The sequence below is a fragment of the Thunnus maccoyii genome, chromosome 5 (genome assembly GCF_910596095.1).
Source record: "Thunnus maccoyii chromosome 5, fThuMac1.1, whole genome shotgun sequence".
Classification (NCBI taxonomy): domain Eukaryota; kingdom Metazoa; phylum Chordata; class Actinopteri; order Scombriformes; family Scombridae; genus Thunnus; species Thunnus maccoyii.
Window position 1 is genome coordinate 29575435 of NC_056537.1, and position 5153 is coordinate 29580587.

Sequence of the window (5153 nt, forward strand, 5' to 3'; positions counted from 1 at the left end):
AGGTTACGGTGCTGAGATGCTGGGAGTTAAGTGCACATCCAGTGGTCACTTATTATAAAGGATCTGTCACATCAATATTCTATAACTATAGAAATATGCTAATAGGACAGGAAAATATGTGGGAAAAGTGCTCCAGTACAATCATATTGTTGCATAAACCACTGTAGGCTAAAAAAAGGAGACATTTGGAAACCGGTGTTAATGATGAGTAATAATGATTTCTGATATTGTATCAAGCCAACTGTCAAAGCAGGTTTTCCTCTAAATCTATTTTTCATTTCATTTGTTTATTTCCTTTTCCTCTCCTCTCATTTTGTAACAGTTTCCTGCTGAGTTTATTCGACCCTGACATTATGAACCTCTCTGTGAGGCTGCAATCAACTCAGTTCACCTGCTGTCCAGCACTAAGCAACAGCTTCAGTGGAATTTTGGGCATTTGTTACTTTTATAATTAATTTTTGGTTAAATGCATTCCTTACCTCCTTTACTTCCCATCTGTGACTCTGCAGTCTATTCAGATTACTAAGATTTTTAAGTGTTGCATTTGACAGCTGTTAACATTATGATTGTTCATGTACATGTAGCCAGATACAGAAAAACGCTGTATTCTTCTTTCCCCTAATGATCAGCAGTTCTGTCAGAGACACTTAGGTCAGAGGATAATAGGACCACTTAACGCGTAAATGGTTACAATCTGTAATTTGGCAGAATAGCCTCTGCTCCATCAGGTGCTTGTCAGTGAATCCAGGTCTTCTGGACACACTAAAGATACACTAAATGTCCACAGCAATGGATACATACTGTACTGTAACCAAGTATGAAAGGATGAAACAAAAACAGGTAAAACAAACAAGACAGGTAGAATAGGTATAGACAACGTTAGTAGTGGACATGAAAAATACATATTTCCAATTGGCTTTTCCACAGTGTCTATTAAAATCACATGTATGAGGACATCTCATCAACATAGTTGTGGACAAGGTTACGCAAGATAAGACACATTTCCATATACATCTGCTTCACATTACATCCACGCTCACTGTTGAAACAAAACTAAGTTAAAGCTGCACTCATCGAGATTCACGTGATCACTAAGTAATACTGGACTTGTCAGGCAGCCAGAAACACGACTACAAATTCATGTTGCTCTGTGTTTGCTGGACGTGTAAATAAGCAACTGTTTGCTAACACGTTCACCATATCAACTTTTAAGGTGATAATATATCAGTGATGTGTTTGCAGTTTGTTCCGCTGCCCCTGAGTGAGAAATATAACAGATACAACTCGTGGCCTCGGCTCCTCGGACCGCCCGTCGGTTCTGCAGCTGTGTCTGCCGGTTGTGCTCTGTGGCTCTGTGTCCTGCTCCATCTTCCTCATGTCCACCGGCAGCAATGATGACTCTCCTATTGTCTGTGATCCCACCCCTGTTGATTATCTCCACACGTTGATTACCTCCGCACAGGTGTATTCCATTTTACTGATGGCTGTGGCCAAGTGGAAATACTCACTAAAATTCAACACAATACATGCAAAAATGTTGGCGAACCATAATAAATGTATATAAATAATCATAACTGAACCCAAGACAAAATAAGCAACCCAAAATATAACTGCAATAATAACAAATAAAGTCAATAACAAGCCACAACCTCACACAGGAATGCAGCTTTAAAAGGAATAAAAACACACTAAAGAATTTCTGATTATTTCAACATTATTTCATCTTTATGTTGTAACAAAGATGGTATAACAGTGATAATACACTCTTATGTGACAGTAGTATATAAATGTGAGTTGTGGGAGATAGGGTTGATACTAAAATAACAGACAAGGTGGAATTGAGCACACCAGCAAGTAGCGATCCTGTGGTGAAAACATATTGACAAAAAACTACTAAAGCATATAGTCTACAGTGTATTAGTGTTTTATCCACTTTCAGAAAGGTGATAATGAAAACAATAAATCTGAAAAGTGTAATTTTAAGTACTTTATTTCACTCCAGCTCAGCAAGTTGCATTTTCAAGCCTAGTTACAGGCTCTGTTAACAAGTTTTCTCACTTTGTCTCCATCTCCACACTCTTCCAGACCTCATGTAGTGTATCTGTCCCGCTTCATCCACATTAATGAGCTCCTCCTGCTGTAAGCTCTGATTTACACACCACGTTGCTTAGAGCTGAGGCAGCAGAATTCCTGCCCATCTCCACTGTTTCTGCTCAATAAAACAAGAATAACACCACAAATATTCATCCCAACAGTATTTAACCATTATGGAAATCGAGGGAGAGAGAAAGAAAGAAGACAGAAGATGGGAGTGGGACAGTAGAAGAGGGATAAATGGGGGAGTTCATTATCCATTATGAATGACTACCTCGCTGCTCCCCTCTATTCAAAATGATTTTTTATAGCATCACAGACTGCTGACACAGTAAAAAGATATTGTGTGCCTTGAATGATCAGGGCCAGTCTTTTGAGGTTGTGATGTCCTTTGTGTTCACGCTGTAAGCATACTGAACGGGAGTAAACAGCACCTTAAGAGTCTGAAACAAAAGAGGCAATCAGGAGCGACTTGTTTTTGCCCAGTGACACGTGTTTGATTGAGAGGTGAGATGAATTGTATTACAAGTCCACTCCTCACACATGGGCGCATCAACACCTGTATATATATACTGATCTGCTGAGGGTGGCAGCCTGTACTGTAACCACAGGGAGAGGAATGATGATCCTTCAACATAATGAACCATGCATGACAGCAGCCAGCGGCTTCACTGGGAACATCGTCACTATGTGTATGTGTATGTGTGTGTGTGTGTGTGTGTGTGTGTTTTTCCTTTACTTTCCTTAAGAGTTAAAGGTTTCTTTAAGACTCACTGTCTTTGTTTCACTTTGCCCTGAGGCAACAGAAAGTCTTTTTTGGCCCTCACACACACACACATTTTTACACGTTGTAATATCTGATGACATGTTTCTGATGATCCAAATGAGGAGCTGAGGTGGGTATAATTGATGGTTTAAGGACATATTTAATTCATATATATATTTATATTCTATGAGTTTCCATTTGTTGCCTCAAGGCAATGTTGTGCAGCTAGGCTACATGTCAGGACAATACATTGCTCAATGATGGAGATGTAATATGATGTGATCCTGGTCGATGTTTTTGCTATCCACTAATACTCAGTGGCAGTAATGGACAAAGGGGGATTTTATGGTCTCAAGGGGCGACAGGAACCTGATCGAGATTCCTGCTGATAGTGAGGACAGTGACACAGCAGGAGGATGAATCCACCAATCAGGTTTGAGAGGCAGTTCTGTTGGTTTCACCGTTCTAGAGCCAACACATATAGATATATAGGATGAATAAAACTGATTCTTATTGAATTAGATATTTATTACCAAGAATGATTGGAATGACCAGCATTTGGTGCAAGGTGGAGTAGGGTGGATGTAAGTAATGGAGGAGAATAACATGTATACAAATATACTGTATTACTTATGTTTTGTTATGCAAAGGCAAAGTGCAGATGTGATGCCCATCTCAGTTTCATGAACAAAGCAACAGCTTCCTGAGGTTCCAAACTATGACCAGGGTTCATAAAATATATTTGAAAACTACTGAATTATTACATCATTATTATATATTTATCACATAAAGAAACAAACCACCATGTGTATGTTCTAATATAACTTTTCTGATGCATATGCTGCTCATTTAGACCTGATAAATGAGATTTTCTTGGGGTTTTTTTTCCTTTTGTACCCATATGACACATTGTTTCCCTCAGGCAACAAAGTAAAATATCTAGGTGTGTGTGTAGAGGGAAAAAATATTTTTAAATAGTTGAAAGAAAATCAGTGTAGGGGAAACATGCCAGGAAAGACATGTTGAGATTTGTTATTTATTATATTTTTGAAACATCAAATTCAAGCTCAATTACAACTTTGAAAGGGCACGTCAGATTGAGTTCCACATTGATTTCACTTCACTAATAATAAGCCAAAAAATCAGGTTGTGAGTGGTCTGTGCATTACCTACAGGTTACTAATCAGTGAGACAAGTTAAGGAAAGCTGTATGCAGTTTACCACTCCTACGCTGATTACAAGGTCTTTCCAAAAGACTGATGAAAGTAAAAACATAGTATAATCTATGGGAGGAGTGTGTTACACCACCAGTGGTTATTTGCATTTTATTGAAGAAAAGCAATCTGATTTCATGGTTGATGCTGGTGATGCATGTTAATGCCAAGTGTAAATCAAACATGGGTGATGTCTATCTAGAATCAATTTGGGCACAGGGCTCATGTTAATGCAACACTCAGTCCTTCATAAGTCCTTCAGTTTTTTTCTTGTTTTCTTGTCATCATGTTGTTTCAGTCAAGGATTGTATGGCTATAAGAGTTGACATATTGCAAACCCACGCACACTCATGCTCACATAGAGACATGGAGGACAAGACACAAATTAGAAACTTCAGTCATGCATCTTCTATTTGCCAGTAGGTTGTCACTCTCACCTTCCATAGCTACTGCTGATATGCTGACAAGGAGCGAAGTGCTTCTAAGCAAACAACAGCTACGTGATGCTCCTCAATCTCCGCACAAGGAGGGTTTCTATAGAAACTGAGACAGAGGCATAGAAACAAGGTCTGGGATTAAAAGTGACTAGGGCCACATTTCCTCATGGTAACTTTGTTCCTCACCAGTTCTTTCTTCTGTTCAGTAAACACAGCAGTACACATTCCTCCACAGACGGCATGTTTGTTTACTACTGTAGTAATGGAAATGCTCTAATTAGCCTTATATGTCTGCTTGAGGACTGAGGTTTATCACCTCCACCAGTGCGTAATAGCGTATGATGAGTGTTCATCAGGGTCATGTATTTGTACCAGCTGGACCATGTGTTTCTATTTGGGCTTACGTTCCTGCATGGAGCATATCTGGGGCCTCAGGGAGAGGGCCAGGATGAATGTTCTGTTCCTGTTTCATACCAACAATTAATGTTGGCTTCTTTTAGCCATGATCATGATGTTTTTTCTTAACTTTAACTTTATATAAATCTAACCAAACCTTACATGTAGAAGATCAGAAGACAGTCATATAAATAATTTTTGTAACAGTCATGTGCATTTTGAAAAGCACTAAAAAAACCCAACCCT

The 5153-nt window shown here is 38.9% G+C and overlaps 1 long non-coding RNA gene across 1 annotated transcript; it reads right to left on the reverse strand.

Annotated features, from left to right (window-relative positions):
* Positions 1-1972: 1972 nt before the first annotated feature.
* On the reverse strand, positions 1973-4604 carry LOC121898109. The gene is made up of 2 exons (XR_006096352.1): positions 4512-4604; positions 1973-2209 (listed from the first exon to the last, which is right to left on the reverse strand). It is a non-coding gene; the product is annotated as an uncharacterized LOC121898109 (long non-coding RNA).
* Between the last annotated feature and the right edge of the window lie 549 nt (positions 4605-5153).